This window comes from Bombus flavifrons, chromosome 10, assembly GCF_040668555.2.
Source record: "Bombus flavifrons isolate JBK064 chromosome 10, iyBomFlav1_principal, whole genome shotgun sequence".
Classification (NCBI taxonomy): domain Eukaryota; kingdom Metazoa; phylum Arthropoda; class Insecta; order Hymenoptera; family Apidae; genus Bombus; species Bombus flavifrons.
Window position 1 is genome coordinate 6,958,468 of NC_138451.1, and position 17,695 is coordinate 6,976,162.

The window sequence follows — 17,695 nt, forward strand, 5'->3', positions numbered from 1 at the left end:
GTTCGCAGAAGACGGTACTCGTTAGGCCAGCGAATTAGAGCGAAAACTTCAAAAACTGGTGAGAGTGGCGTCGAGAGGCGTAGACCGCGTTTCGGTTGTGTCTAAAGCCGTGGCGATATTTCAATTCGAAAACTTCCCGTAGAAATCAGCCGATGCGGGAATATTAATGATCCTTGGCCGCGGAGAGGCGAGGTTTCGTTTTCCTATCCTTTCCATCTTCTTCTCTTGGCTTGCTATCATCGTGCTCGCACGCTTCATGTTCCTTTTACCTCACTCGATTTCACAATAAGAACGACTACACCAGTAATGTCATGAATTACAACAGTTATGTCGAACGATCTTACTATAATAATAGTTTACCTAATGGGACTAGGTTTTAGGCTAATAATCATATTATATTAATAAACCTGGATATTCAGTGGAACTATATGCAACGCTTACTGTATACTTAAGATCAGCCATCCTGTGTATTAATTTTTGTTAAATATATATTTGCGATATCCTGCAACTCCTATATTTATGCTGTTTACTCATTTTTATGAAACGTACTTGAAATAAACATCTTGTAATTTCTATAATCTTCAAATTGCTTTCAAATTTGATCGATACAATCTTGACAGCCGTGTTTCATTACAGTGCTAATGAAATTTCCAAATATTTTACATAACATATACAACAATGTGAACATAATTTCCTACGGTAAATGTTCAAATACTTTCGTGAGACACTATAGATACTATCGAATTCCATTCTCATTTGACCAATCTTATACAATCTCACAGGCAAGGTAATATCCTAGGGACGTGAGTATCGAGACGATCCTTCTAACGATGGCTCGCAGCGATGTCCACAGAGGGAGGAGACACAGGACTAGACGTTCGGACGAGACAGGTAGCGCGAGAGGAGGCCGTCGGCCTCGACTGTTCTCCAAGAGGTCGACCCACTTCGCCCAAAGGCGAGAGGGACCGTACTGGTAGGCAGTTACGTACATATACGTATACCTTACATACGTAAATATATCTACGATCTTCTCTTTGCGTCGTATAACGGCCTCCCTGCCTCACCCTTTCTCCGCCTCTCTCTTCCTCCATTCTTTGTCCCTGTTCTCCCCGTTCGATATGTCCAAAAGGTATTTCGAACAACCATGTACTTCGATAAACTAACCTTTCGTCCTCCCTTATCGTTACGTTCGGTCGAATCGTAGAAACAGGTCGTACGAATAACTCCAATCACGCATTGTTTTCCTAGTCGAAGAAATTAACCGCGACGGATTTTCCTTTCGATCGTTGAAGCCTGTGTCGCTATCGGCTGTTTACGTTTCGTTTCGTCTGTCCTCGATGCGACATCGGTGTCGATGCGATTGTTAAACCTCAGGTCGGCGTTGCTCGTAGTGTTGGTTCGCGCGCCGCGCCGTGTTGATCGCACGTGTCGCTCGTGCCTGTAACGATTTTCATAATTTATTCCGATCTACCATATCTTGATAGACCATTTTAAACCATTGTCTAACTACGACAATCGCTCTCAACCTTGTTCTAGACATTTCGTAACCGCACATACGAACATTGTTCTAACGGAGACAATAGAGTTTCGAGAATTTGATTTAGTAACGTTGGTTCGTTAAATCAGACACCAAGGCAAGATTGGATACATTTTTAGAAATTTGATTCATTAAAGTTATTTTTACGAAGAAGACACGAAGACAATGGAGTTCGAAATATTTGATTCGATAATAGCCTCTTATTAAAAGACGCGAGCGAGATTGGAAATCAAAGCCGGTATTCCTGGCGGGAGACGGCACGTGGTTTCTGCAGGCACGCGGCTCCCTACTCTCTACCACGAGTTCCTCGTCCACGCTGGACGCAATCAGCCGATCCTCAAAGCCCGACCGGTAGTCGAACCGCGTGCACGTGGAGCCCGACGTGGCCTCTGCCTCCGTGGATCGCGATCAACCGACCGATCAACGGAGTCTGATATCGATCGAGCTTCCATTCAACCTGAGGATCTAGCCGTGAAACGTGACTGCGATCGTGGATGATCGACCGTTCGGAGTTACACGAAGGGAACGATCGATCGTGATCGATCCGATACTAATTGAACGTCGTTTAGGAACAGTAGTCGAAACGTGTCTCAATTTCTCTTTCTCTTTCTTTCTCTCTCTCCCTCTCTATCTCTCTCTCTTTCTTCTTCTCTTCTTCGAGATCGTAGACGGTGAATCGATTTCCGTGGAAAAGTCAACAGGTGAATCATCCAAGAGGCGTCCAGTCATCCAGTCAGACTGGATTCGACTGGATTTCACCTTTCGACCAGAAGAACAGACACACGGGGTGGTTCCTCGGAGTTCAGTGGCACATGTGATCGTGATCAAAGAAGATCCAGTGTCTGGGTTCTCGCGGGGACCAGAGGTTTTTGTCGAGGATCCTGGATCCAGAGGAATGGATGAAGAATGAAGAAAGGGTGAATGCTCCGCTTCGCAGAACGTGAGAGCTGCTTCAAATCGGTGAGTTCGACTTTTTTTTTATTTTATTAGACGACCATTCCGTAATTGTCTTCTATTTGATCTTAATTGGATTTTACCACGAGTAAGATTATTCCTTGTATTTGATTTTGAAGTTAGACACGTGTATATTATCCCTTTGAAAATTCTTGTAATATTTATAGAGATGTTAAAAATACTGGGTGTCTTAATAATCGTATCTTTGTTTCCACAAAACTCCGTCAACTTATCAAGTATTCTTGAAAAAGTAACATCTTTAGGCTTAATAGGTTATTTTCATTTTTCATCGCGTCGCATGAAAATTCTTCTGTTCGATTACAAAGCGACGTTAAAATTGGCAAATATTTATTTACACACTATGTTTTCCTCCTTTGATCTTCATACACGGTAAACTTCATTTTTTAAAGTTTCGAAATTACATATCTTGTACAAGTTACACGTAAATTATATTACTTAGAGAATGACCTAATATTTTGTAATTCTCTGCGTCATGTTCCGACACTCGACATAACGTTTCAGCTTGTTCTCAGAATTTTCTTTTCTATGTTGATATTTAATATACACGAAAGTTTTTCACAAGAAACTTGCGGTGACTAACAGACACGGAACGCGATTGTAATCCAGGTTGGAGATTCTTCGTTTTTACGAAGCTCGTTGGAACATCTGTCGATCACTGTTTCTTATGTAGATACTTTCTTGCGTGGGCAAAAACATTCCGCGAGGAACGCATAATAACACGGAGACATCGCGGAATGTCGCGAACTAGGTTACCGATCTTTTACTAGGAAAATTTTCCTCGAACCGACAGCTGCTCCAGCTAGCTTTCATGCTCATTGACTTCGTGAATCTGAAAAAAAATTCTCGTTGGCGAGTTTATCGAATTCCCGCCGGAATAATACTGTTTCTTCCATACGGCATCTCTCTGTACATTTCAATCCTCTTCGACTGCGGATAGAAATCGTGAGAAAAAATAATAAACGCGAACCACGAAGCTCGTAAATTTTTTTTCACGAAATACATTAACGATCGCGCAATTAGAACGTTTATTAGCGGCGTTCTTAGAGGATGCTTCTAAAAGCAGACGTACGACCTACTTGGCTGCCGAATCCGACCACTCTTGTTGAGAAACGAAGAAATATCGTGCGTCAGGTTCGTGAATTCTCAGCAATTTTCTGCGACGTGTTTAACACGAACCCAAGTAGGGTGGCTGTTATAACACGAATTACCACTTTATCGTTGGTATTCCTCTCAGGCAGGTTAAAACGAAAGTGACTTAATTCCTGTGAATCAGTCACGCCTTCCGAATAACAAAAATGAAGGTCTGACGAGCCTCGTGAAGCCCTCGCTAATGGAAATCGGACAGATCGTGCATAATTAGCTTGCCTGTTCTTCGAACACAGATGTTTTCATTGAGTTAGTAACTCTGATAGAGTCTTTGACTTTGATTTCTATATTAAGGATTCGAATTAGGATTCTAGTTAGAATTCTTTTTTGTTTTGAAATTTTTGATTTATTTAAAATCTGTTACTTCGACTTGTTAAGTTTGATGTTAGCTTCAATGCTTTTTTGGTCTTCCGAATTGACTTCTTTTCGAGTGATCTTAGATCTAGTGACCCCGTCACTAAATTATGCAACTATTCGAGTAGTATCTCCGAACAAATCTATCTGTTCTCTGGATCTTATTATATGTTCAGACGACGCGGCAATGCAATGAAAATTGCAATTATTTAATTTCTGACGTGTTATCATAATTTAACCTTCTTTGGCCGTCTTCTTTTTTATATATTTATATCTTTTTTTTTGTTTTCTTTGTTGTACAGCCATTATTCATTGTCGTAGCTCCTCTTCTTCTTTGTACCATCGAGCTAGAGCCGGTGATTTAGTAGATAAGTAAATAAATAAATGGATATTCTAGTGTTTGGATAATTGTGATCTATCGAATATAAATCGACTACCATAATGTGATTAACGTCAGTTTTGTTTTTCAAACCACTTATCCATCTCCATAAATTTTCTAAAAACCACTCCGTCAATATACAGCATAAATCAAGATGGAAAACAAAAATAGAGTTCGTGATTCATTCAGATCGATCGGTTTTATTATATAAATCGTCAGCTGGCTACGTGGTCGTATTCTCGTTGTACATTGTTGGACAAACCGGTTCGCGAACAGATCGGAAGCGCAAATAAATATATCACGATAAAATCGAGCCGCGTAATCGACGCGGACTAGTCGCTCGCGAACGAATGTATCACCGGAAGTAATCAGGAGTCTATAAAGCGACGTCCTCGGAAGACATACGGTACCAATAAATTACTTCGATGGTGATTCGTGTGACAATAAAATTTCACATGACCCTGAATGACGTAGACATGGTTCATCGTTGTATGTACCTTGATCCATAGATGAAATTCAGTAACTCTTAAGCGGTTTAAAAAAGATAATTCAGTGTATCAAAAAATAATGATTTATTAATTCATAGACTTCTTACGGCTATTTTCTATGAAACATTTTTTATCGGTACTTTTTCAATGTTCATGATCGTAGCATATATTTATCCTCAAAATCAAATGAAAAGATAGCTTTAATGTGAAATTGATTGATGATACATATATTAAATCTTAAAATTGATTTTCTATAAAAGATGAGAAATGTGACGACCTATGAATATTCATTAGATATATCATTCGAGTTTCATTTATGAATCACGAATGACGGAGATAAACATAATTTTCTGTTCCTTGGATTCACTGTACAAATATTTTATATTATATTAGTTGTTAAATTTCAATGCTGTTGCAACATTCATCGTTCTAAATGGCGAAGGAACGAGGATGGAGAAGGTCGGAACGGAAAAGCACCGTGGTACAGGGCAATAAATCGCGCGAGATCGTGTAACCCGCCGCCTTCTAACGCGTACAATGAATATCTATTGTGCCTTTTACTTTCTCCCAGCCGGCGTCGGAACATCGTGCTCTCGTGTCTCGTGGAACAGAAACCATGTGTACATGTGTGGACACCTGTTTCTATCGTTTCATTCGATTCAATTCGAAAGAGTTGACGACGTGACACCGCGTCGTTAGAAAATCGAACAAACGATTGTCAAGGGAAAACATAGTTGGTATATTTGAGTTTAAAGTCGAGTTAGAAATCGTTTGACTGTAAAGATGCATTCGACTCGATTCGACACGAAAGCATGCGTATCGAAATTGGCCAACGTCGTTAGAAAGCAATTCGTTGGAAGAGCTGTCGAAGAGAGAAGCGAAATTGAGAGAACTCGCGAATATTGTCCTTACGATGACGGGATCGTAGAATTATTTTCGTAAAACTTATCAGAATCTCCTCTTTCTTGCAAGCTATTCTGATCTTGCGTAGTTTACCCGATCATTATTGATATATGTATCACAGCGTATCTAATTCGTTGACGTAAAATCTTTGACGTGTCTTGAACCAACCTAGACGAGAGAAGAACTCGTCTAGACTAGTTTTTTTAAGTCGTTTCAAATAGCCGAGACTATGTAATAAGGTATCTCCATCGCGAAACAAAGAAACACGCGTCAAAAACAAGCAATCCATTATCTGGAAACGAGTCGTTGCCCTACTCTATTCTCGTAATTCGTGATTCAACTGGATCTTTCTTGAACAAATAACACTTCCATTTCAGACTTCCATCTTCTCCGTCTTCTGCCTAGCTGTATTTCTCGAATTTTCATATCTCAATCTTACTTTTATTTCAAAGGACTGAGACGACTTTGAATATTTTAAATTTTACGCGTAAGATTCGAACGAAAAATCAATTACGTTTTTTCTCAAACGTAAAGAATTGTCTGGCAATGGAAGAATAGATCGAAATATCTGACGAAAGAACGCTTCGTTGGAAACCAAGAATATGTGCAAATACTTTTTCTATCCACTGTAAGAATCAAATTAATAAGAAATAGCCACGATGTGTCAGACCGTTTTGGCAGCACGCATTACGTGTGCCAATGAGTTGATAAAATATACTTTAACGAATATTCAAGTGGCATCCAAAAATATCTCACCGAGAAAGTGTCGGTGTTACCGTGATTAACTGTAAAAGCCATCATCTGGCTGACCAGATGGCTCGAAGACGGTAGGACGATGCGTTTGAACAGTAGCGTAGAGCTAATCAGTGAAAGTGCCACACGACCAAGTGGCCGCGCTCCTTCTGAAAATCGAATCGACCCACTTCGAGCTGCGCTTACGATTCTCCTTCTTGCGTCTCGTTCGATGGAACGAACCCCGGTCATTGTCGTAATCGCTGTAGACGTTTAATCAGTAGCTGGAACAGAGTCGAATGACGATTTTACGCGCGTGCGATGTTTATTTTCGTCCGTTTCTTGCCTGGTCTGTGTTTCTTTAAGTGGGTTAGACAGTCTTTCATCTCGTTCCAGTCGCCTACTTGTCGTTTCATTGCTTACGATGACTTTGCTGCTCGAAAGCACGAAGTGCAATCGTTGCATCCCGAATGAGAACGATTCTATCTATGGAGATTTATATCGATTCGTCACGAGTTTCTTCGCTAACAGAGATACCCTATTTTCTGATTGTCTAACGACTATGTCCCACGGGTTATCTGGTCGACCGAGTTTTCACAGCGAGCTTCCACTTTCACTTCAAATAAAATTCAGTAGAATCACCGTTAAACGAATTAGGTACGAGAACGAGGATACGGTTTTTGTAGCCACAGGTTAAAGGACAAGCAGGTATATCTGGAGAACGCGTGCCAGTCTAGAACTGTAAAGTCATGTGGCGTTATGAGGTTTCCAAGCTATGTAGATATCGATCGATCCCCTTCGCTACGTTTCACCGAGAAATCCTTTTGTTCCACTCAAGGCAGATGGAGAACAGAACTTCGAAAGCATAGCGACGACGAAGTGAAAATGAAACGGTTATCCGCGTTTCTCTCGTTACCGGTGTTACATTTCGTGAAACATATTGTTGGAAGTTTAGTTAATTTAGTAGCGTCGTACACCTATAAATGGCCTGTACATATTGCGATATCGTAAGTAATTTAACCAGAATCAGACGGAGAGGAAAACGAGAATTATTTTTTTATTCTTTTACAAACTGAAATATTCGCATATAAGCGACGAAATGTTTAAAATGAAATAGACAATCGTTAAATAAATCAATAAATCAAACAGGTCTTATTTCTTTATTTTTCTCTTTCTATAAATTGAAATCATAGTATATAGTGAAAGAACTGTTATTTCATTCTCCATCTAATTTGTTATAGAATTTTGTCCATAATTAGGCCAGGTAGAATTACTATAGGTCAAACATCTTTACTATATGCTGATCCAAAGACAATAACTTGGAGAAAGAGTTTCGTGAATCCATACGATATACTATGAATTCAAGGCATGATATCGATCTGGCTCGTGATACTATCCTGGCAGGATTTCACCTAGTCACTGAGAAATCCTTTTGTTCCACGCGATAGAGAAAGACCGGTGATATCGTTCCGTTTGGTATCGTTTGGTACAGTGTCGATGGAAGCGAAAACGAACGGACGATCCATCCAGGTGTCCCGATTAAATCGCACCGCTTGCCTTGGATATCGCGCTCGAGCGATCCGAGTTCGCTATCATCGAAAGTCGCAGGTGTTAATTTCATCCGGGAACCAGCAGCCAGGTCGACCACAATACGGTCGACTTTGTTCTCGAATCGAGCGCTACTGATCAGCCAACCATTAACCATTTCGCTCTAGTTTCAAGCTTCGTTCTTTGCCAGACGATACGGAACAAATTAACACGACAATATACAAATTATTTTATATAAATTATATTGTTGCATCTTCATTGTTTAATATGTATTGGCTCACGAAATTATTTGGGCATTTACCATGGAAAATTGTTATCTTTGTATCATACCTATGTGTTGTATAAAATATTTTGAAACTTTATCGTTACTTTAACGATACACGACTAAACCGTTCATTTAGCAGATGTACATACCTAGTTCATAGATATATTAATTTGCATAAACGTCCATAGCTTATTTGTTACTCCGATTGAAATAGAGACACAAAATGGGTAGTATGAGTTCGCAAAAAATTCTCTCTACGTTTCCATCGACCCCTTTCTCTCTTCTACTTATTATATTATTTCTGTTGCGGTTCGGAAGAGGCCGTTAAACCATTTCATCGTCACGGTCGCTGGACCACAAAAGATTTGTCCTCTATATCTCGGAGATAATACTTGTAGTATTTGACCCAAAATCGGCAGATCGAACGCGAATTCACGAAACGTAGGTCGTTTAACGCGGCTAATTCGCACGGGCGCTTTCTCGCGTCTCGATTAGCGTTCGGTCGTTAACGTGGTCCGGCTAATTAGCCTTCGAGGAACGACCGACGGCGCGTGAAAAACGCCTGGAATTGTATCGACGAACATGATAAAGCACTTGTTGTGCCGCGGAGAGTAGCTCTAAAAGGTATCCAGTTGGCTGGTAATCTTTGAAAGACGGTTTCAAATTGAAAACTTGTTTACGTTATATGTAGTTTCTACTTCGTTGACCCAAAAATTAGAATTTTGAAATGCACAGAGATATTAGTTATCGCGATTTATTCGATACGTCTCAATTACGAGAAAAAGAGGTAACTTTTTTAACATATATCAGTGTGGTGTATCACTAATTAGTAATCTCTACTTTAGAATAAAAGATGTTCAACGTGTATATTGGGCTTGACGCGCTGGAAATACGATGCATTGGATTGTAAAATCCACTTAATTCATTATGAAATAGATTATACGGTTACAATAAATATGATAATTGAATGTAACAAAATCTAGGTCTCGTGTTTTTTGTACAGCTCGTAATATGAATGATGCGGCGATGACGTGCAGAAAATACAGCGCGATGCTCTTTCATTAATTATAGTTTTTATTCTTGCACAAATACTGACACGCTGAATTTCAAGAGCTTCCTATATTTTCTAAATGCTACGTCGCTAAAGTTGAAATCTGAAATTTTATTTTAGGTTACAATATTAATTGCCACAATTTACTCGCTATATACCGCCATATAAATGTATGCATTTAGATATATTGCAAGAAAAGTAGGTAGCTACGTAACAAGTGACAGTGGCTAACTAATTAACAATAGGTTCTACGAAGAAAAGAAACCTCGATTCGCTGTGCACCATTGTTAAGCCTGAAACCCACCGATTAACCTATCACGAAGGTAAACAAGGTTGAAGCGCGTGACGAGGAAAGGGTGGACGCGCGACACGAATGAAGAGAAGTTCGTCACGTATCGGTGGAATTCTCGTGGGACACATAGTGGCATGGTCGTCAATTACGACAAACAGCGAAACGATCCACGGGGAATCGAGTGATATTACAGGCGGCGATGGTTCGATTGCCTGATCGGAAATGATGGGGACATGGGTTCTTGTGAAAACATCCGGCGATAGATTGAGACCGCTGTTACGAGCTGTGACGGAAGCTTGCATTCCACTGTTCGTTTCCGTGTTCCATTTAGCTCCTTCTTTTTGTGGTATACAGATGGCTGACGGCGTCTTCCTTCAAATTTTATTGCAACAGAAAAACTAATAACGTTAGAGAAGTAAACTTTTTTGTGTTGCGTATAATATTGAATTAGTTGGACTTTGTGGATTTTTAGAATAGAAAACTGCATTCTCGGATGAAATTTTATCGTTGACAACGTATTATTCGACAACAGCTTTATTATCAACCGTAAAATTCTTTCGCTATTATTAACACATTTTTAGATCGTTAAAAAATTAGATTCTTGCTACTTTCGCGTCTCTTAATCATAATAGGACCACAATCTACTTCAGCAAATTCTTAAATGGTCGCTCTTATTTGAAATGATAGTAACCGCGTCTAATACACACCCTCGTCACGTGCGTCGCGAAATCTCGATGCAAATCGCGAGGCACGGACATCACGATTGCTGATTATCAGAGGCACGCAGCTCGCCGGGAAATTTCGAGTTGAAATACGCTAATTAGAACGCGTACACGAGCGGTCGTTCGCTTGTGGCCGCAGCTCCGCCCTTAAATCTGTATTCCATTCACAGGTATCGACTTTTCTGTCAACATCGGATTGGAAATAAGTGATCTCCGATACGGCCATTAGCGATCGTGACCCTATTTCCCGTGGCAATCGGAGGCCGCGTTGAAATTTATCGAACCGTTCGCTTGCAAAACTACCAGCGGTGCCTCGACGGTTCATGATAAATGGGATCGGGGATGATATTGTCGGATCGAATCCAAATGGCGTGCCACGATGTCCTGCCAGCCTGTTCCGCTCGTAAAATATGAAAAGTAGACGATACAGATATGTGTACCGAATGGAAGCTAGTTTTTCCTATTTCTCCTCCGTTTCATTTTAATAGACGTACGAGTCATTTTGCTCGTTTCATTTTACAGATTTGAGGAATTTGGTTTCAAATATCTGTGAAATATATATATATTTTTCTTATCTTTGTTACAAATTATGAATTTCGTATCGTGTTCCGTTATTTTTTAATTAAAAAGATGATAGTAATTGGGAAAAACAGAAGAATAAGGAAAGTTAAAGGTCCTGTCTGTTTCCCAACTCGTTCGATATCGGTATAATTACTTTGGAAGGTAATCTACAACATCGATACTACACTTTAACTGTTTCGTTCTTTACAAAAAAAATCACTTAAACCATTCCATGTTTTATCTGCTTAACTCGCATTAATCCTCTCCTCTCGCAATATCAACGATATCTGAGATTAATGAGCCGTAGCACAGGGGATCGTTTTAAGCGAATCCAATTAGCGGGCACGATTCACGAAACGATCCGGTCGCAAACGGTACACGGGCCAAATGGGAGCTTTAAAAGATACGACGCAACGCGGTGCGGCGGAAACGAAGACACACGCGCGTGTGCACGCCAAAGTTGCATACGACTTTAGTAACCCTGTTTTACGGTACACGCGGCACCAGCCACTGGACTGGCTTTTATTTACAGTGCAACCAACCGGTGGCCTGGCAAGGGACCGCAAAGGGTCAATGGTTGCAGCCCGTTAAAACCCAGTGTGGCAATAAATTTAGCCCGCGGATTTCGTTGCGTTCGCCTCTTGAAATCCCCACGGTTCCGCTGACGGGCATTGTGCGTAACATGTTCACTCTGTGCCCCTTGCAGAAATCGATTTCAATTACTTCGAGTGCCGAGTACATATTCGCCGCACTTGAAACATTAAAAGAAAATAAGGAAGAGGAGTAGCTGAATTGTTTCTTCTTATGTATATCCTCTTAAAAATCGGTGATTTTTCTTCCATAAAAATAACACCAGAATTCAAGGGAGAATAAAGAATGTCGACTGTCGTGTAAACTTTTGTACCTACAGCAATAATTTTAGTTAACGCTTTCTGAATACATTCGTAATTAAAGATTCATCATGTACATCATACGGTAACTACCGAATTTCACTGATGATGTACAGCGTGTAACATACGTAAGACTTCGTATTAACACGATGGAAACTCGAAGAATCTGAAATATGTTAATCGGTTAGTGTATTCATAATATTTAGATGTAGCAAGTAGCTGTCTCAATATTTATGATCGTATTCTTCGCGTAATGTCGGATTAGAAAATACGAAAGATCAGGCAAATAGACGCCTATCGTCAGGACGCATGGGTTGCTACCGTGCCTGGAGAGTCTCGAAAAGACGCAGGGTGAGGAAATGAGTCGTTTCCCATAAAACGGACATAATGCGAGTCCGAGACCGCCAGGTCCGTTCCGCTGCAAGGCTAATAATACATACATCATCGTGAATAATTAACATCTCGTCTAGCAGGGCTGCCACGAAGCTATCGACCGTGCCAAGTGAAACGGGAGACATCGCGCTCGTGGGAAGGCACGGCCGAACGAGCTTCGCATTTTCATCTGCTCTCTTCTGTCCCTTCGCGATCGTGAATCGAACTCGAATCAAACGCGTGATCGTTGATCGATCGTTGATTGGCATTTCCTCGAAACCTGACCCCAACTGTCGCGTAGGTGCGCCTCGCTGAATGCTGAGAGCAACGACTTTCCAATACCGTTTCCCTACACGCGATTCTAGTCTAAAGCGAATCGTGTAATGCAGCTTCGAGAAAAAATAGGTTCAACATATTCGCCATCACCAACGTTGCCTCCGTGTAATTATCTAAAAATTTCTGATCTTATCTAAAGATCGTTTGATTGTACATAACGCTAGCGACGCAACTGATGCGCTTTTGTTTTATGATTTAATAAAGTGGATTAGAAAGAAATACAAAACAGTGAACGATGGTGCGTAACGTGTAGACCGCCGATTTTTATGTATTCACGAAAAATGTATGAAATATTCAAAATAGAGTGCTTAGCAAAATATTTAGCAGATGGGACAAATTTCTGCTTAGATTCTATTTCTTCAGCTGTACTTATAAAAATATGAATTTGCGTCAGCACAGTCATATTATCTGTCAAAGTATTAAATATTTTATAGCATACTGGCGAAGACATGAAATTTTTACTGTTTCTCCAGTACAACAATCTGCATCCATAAAACTCACGGACTGCACGGGGGACAACGGAAAAGCATAAAATGATGGCGCCAGGGAGCGAACGAGCCGGTTAATTAGACTAGCGAGCCGCGATGTTCGAGCAAGAAAAAATCGATTCCGGCGAACCGGTTGAATCCTCCGGATCCGATCGTCTCGCCATGGCGTCGAATGTGTGCCAACAATTGTACACGCACAGCCTCCGGTCAGTAAAGCGGTTTCGAGGTGGTCCGCAGAAGAATATTCCCGCTCGCCGAAATCCTCCGGCCGATAAAGTACGCGAGATTCTACAGAAAAAGGAAGAAGTAAAAACGATTATCGGTGGCCACCGAGAAAAATCCAATCTCCTGGCCGTTAGTTCGCCCATGTTTCGGGTAAAATATCAGTAATTAATCGGTAATGGCGCGGAATTTTTCGCGAACGGTTCTTTTTCGTATCCGGAGAACGCCTGAAATCGCGAGAAGTCAGCGTTCCAAATGGAGATCGGCCTTCCGAGATAATAACGTTTTTTCATCGAGAAACAAATCGACGATCTTATCGACTACTTATGATATACAGATATACGGAAGTATTCGAAGTTTTGTAGGCACCTTTTATGAATTATTATGAGAGTTACACGAATCATTTTGAAATTTCATTAGCACTGACGTGATAATACTGGTGAAGTTCGGAAGAAATGTATGTATACTTGAAATGTATGTACATATATTCTGTTTTGCATTGGCATTGATAGTGGGACAATTGAAAAAATTTCAGATTTACTTCTATTGAATAGAATTTTAGAATTAGGATAAGTCTACATTGTGTTCCTACTTTTATCTTGTAAAACGGCATATTTACAATTCCATCAGTTTTGCGTCAGACGACAGCTATGCCATTATAACCTTACCTTAGCTTTACGACAACACTGGCTTAGAAAGCTTCTCCTCTACGACTTACATTTTTTAATTTGTACCACTATCGATATATCACTATCGATGCTACGGTATATACATTTTTAGATCGATTTCAAACTTTACCAACATAATCATTGCAGCCGTGCCACGTTACAGTGCTAAAGAAATACCGATATGTTTTATATGATACACCCAACATCGACATAAATGTTTTCTATGGTAGGTGTTTAAATACTTTCGGGTACCAGTGTACCATTCGTCCTCATCGAGGCGGAGAGTATAAATTTTCGAGGTAGACAGTTCGCGGAAAACAATTAGCGGGAACGTGGCCGATCGTCGAGTCGAACCATGGGCTCTTTGGTACGCGAGCGAGCGGGCGAGAGAATGTGTGTCAATCGAAAGCCGGTTTCTAGGTGGCGTCGAGCATCAACGGCCGACGATTTTCAGCGTGGAATTAATGGCGATCATTAATATCGCGGTGTAATTACGTGTTTTACGCAGCCGGCCGCGGTGCGTATCGTCTGTTAATGCTCGTTATTAATACGAGCGCGTAATAACGGTGCGTCGTGCTTGGCTATTGATTCATTCGTGCGGTCGCCGATCTTGCCGGACTCCGCTCGTAATGTCGGCGAAAATCACGATTACCGCGGGGTTAAATTAATATTTACACTGTAGCAAATCGCGTAAGACGAATCACGGCGACATCCTCGTAAATAATCGACTACCTGTTCAGATTGTATCTATGATATATACGTTTTTGTACTTTTACTTTAGCCTCTTATGACGTTGACGAAAGTCAAGGAAAATTCTCTAACATCGTTTAAAAATAGATTTAAATTTCCAACTTGTATCTTAATGCGTTCGATGTCCTCTGATGTTCTTTGACCCTGCGCACAGGCGTTCATTGAACCACGCAGGAGACAAACTCGTTGGAGATCAGAAATTGTATCACCAGACTGTGGACGTTTACGTAAATAGCAAATATTTCTATGAACACGACTAAAAAAGTGAAGGCTAAAGAAATTTTCGATTCGTTTACTAAATATTGTAAGTACTACATTTCAAAGATTCCCTTTATTCTGTACGTCCTGACATCTTTAGGCTTCTTATAAACGCAGTTTGACTTACGCAAGAATTTTCAAATGCGTTCGTGATTACCCTGTAAAAATGAATGCGTGTACGCTGGCACAGAGCTCTCGTGCACGATCCGAAGTGGGTCACTTTTACCCCCTGTAGCAAGCTGGATCGCGCGATCGCGATCGAAGATCGAGCTGCATGATGCGAACGATCGCGATATTGCGTGGCATTGATCGCGTACCGCCTTGACGCGAGCGTTGCCACGTGCGAATACAGGTCGCTTCAGAATTTTATTTTTACGACTCCGCCCATCCATACACAATCGTCAATTACCTTTTATTAAGATGTTTGTCTTTCTCAATATAATATCTCATACACGTCATAAGACATTTCAGTTTTGAATAAAATATCATTGAAATTGAATGATATAATTCTTGAATCGATCTATAAGTATTCATCGTCCTATGTTCGAACATAGTTCGATTAGTTGGATGTATCGGGGTTGAGATTTATAGCGATGTACCCGAGATAACACCAATTATTACCATCGTGCTACTTCATAAATTTACGATCTCTCGAGCGATGCATTTGTCGCGATCGATCGAAGATCCAACCACGATATTCCGTAGTGTATCGCTTGCGTTGTCGTAGAGGTTTCTTACCGATCGAGATATCCGTTTGAATAACGTGAAGCTCAGGAAATAGAGGAATATCTTCTCCTAATCGTCCTAAGCGTCGCACTCATGAACAGGGTTGTATATCTTATTCCACGAGGGAAGTATCCGTTTAAAAAATCACGATCGTTGCAGAATATTTCATTTATTTTGTTTACACATAATATGCAACTCTCCTGCGAGTAATAGCGGCTAGAAACGACCAGGAAGCAATCGTAGAATTTCTCCAGCGTTACCATCTTCGTGGACTAATACCTAGGGCAATTTCTATTCGAGAAACCCGTAGAAACTCGTCGTCGCATCTTGTAATCGTTTACCGAGTTAATCTGAGAGAAAGAATCCTGGGAGAGAGATTAATTCGAAAGAACAGAGAAAGACTCGTGTCGGACGAATCAGTTCGAGTGTGGACGATACGCGAGAAAACGTAGACGCTATACATCTCCGTGGCGCAATAGCCGGCCAACCGGCCTTGTCGCCATTAAAATGCATCGTCCGTCGTGGAAACACCCTTTCTAACAGTCATACACCGCCCGCCATAAATTTTACCGGTACCAGCAGCAGCAGCTTGCTCTAAATGGTAACGCGAGATTTCTACCGAGACAAAACGGTCGCCACTTAGAATCTAACCTTGCCAATCATCGATTCAAATCCGAATATCTCCTCGTGGCTCTGGCATAGCTCCTGTTTTTTCTGTATTTCTCACTTGGGAAACCACCTACGAGACGATGTCCACGCCTTTAAGATCGTTCCGATCGATTCCTCAAACATCGGCTTTATCTGTTTCTCCGTGTCTGTGTTTTCTTCGTCTCTTCCTTCTCTGGCTTTGTTGGAGTTTTTCAGCTTCTCTTCAGGCAACGCCGACGCCCATGGCGTTCACCCGACGACCTTCTTAAGAGAGATCCGTCGACTTTTCCATCGTCCTCGATCTCCCAGTCTCTAAACCTAGGAACCAAGAAGATGAAAGATCGCCACGAAAGTACGATAACAGATGACACGTTTAGAACAAAGAATGACACTCGAAAGTAGATATACGTGCAAATACTTTTCGTACGTATTCCTATACGCTACATTATATAGACTTTTAAGAAGGAACGGTTAAGAATACTTTAAATAGGCTGAAGAAAGACGTACGGTACAAAGGAAACGATAAAACTCCAGCCTTCTTCAGTCTCGAAATGGTAAATGGGATATTTTAGCCAAGAAGGATAATACCTTGCCAATAATATTTACTCTTATCCTCTAACGTTTGCTTTCGAAGAACAAAACAGGAAATAAACTACAGAAAATACCGAGAGGATCGTCGCTCGTTTTCCATTTCGTTTAAAGCAAAGATTCAGTGAGACAACGAGCGCCTCTCCTTTATTTCCATGCATCCTCCGTCTGTACGTTAAATTCCGATTACCAGCCATTTGTATGCGAGCTTCACAAGTGTTCTCCCATAGGAGAACGATTTCTCTCAGCTAATCGGCGGTAATTATCTTGAAGCAGCGTAAGAAGCGGTAGTAGGCGTGCGTGCTAAAACGCTGCTGGCTATTAGAAGCGAGCTTAGGGACGAGTTCGAATGAGCGATTCGCGATAAATGTCCACTCTCGAAGCTCGAGTCGAGGTCATAGGTGATGATCGAGGCGTTATCTCCGAGGCTCTCGAGCCTGAAAACGGGAGTGGCGTTACTCGGAACTCGTACACGATTTTCTTTTTCCCTTATAGGCTCTCGGAGCCGGATCAAGGCAATCCATAAAAAGAGGCGCGCGAGGAATCGCGCGTTTTCACCCGACGCTCGGACTTCCGGTTGTAAAGGTTTCACATCGGTGTCGTTGAAATTCTCATAGAGCTCGGCCCATTTTCTCCGGACGAATTCGCCTCTGTTCCTCAAAACCAAATACACAGTCTGGTTGCTAGTTCTTCTCCTCTTTTTTCTCTCCTATTTCTTTTTCTTTCTCTTTTCTTCTTCCTCGTCTTTTTACTCACGGCGTGACGAATTAATACATTATTAATAAATAACGAGTAT

The 17,695-nt window shown here is 41.0% G+C and overlaps 1 protein-coding gene across 3 annotated transcripts in view; it reads left to right on the forward strand.

Annotated features, from left to right (window-relative positions):
• Positions 1-786: 786 nt before the first annotated feature.
• The window catches only part of LOC138184239 (serine proteinase stubble), a 57,395-nt gene continuing 40,486 nt past the window's right edge, over positions 787-17,695 (forward strand). The window contains exons 1-2 of one of the 3 annotated variants that reach the window (XM_069122019.1): positions 787-973; positions 2,199-2,497. The gene's annotated coding sequence lies outside the window, so the exon portion shown is untranslated. Of the gene's footprint in view, positions 974-1,064; positions 2,498-17,695 lie in introns of those variants that run through there. The other 2 variants (XM_069122021.1, XM_069122018.1) reach the window with 2 other exon arrangements.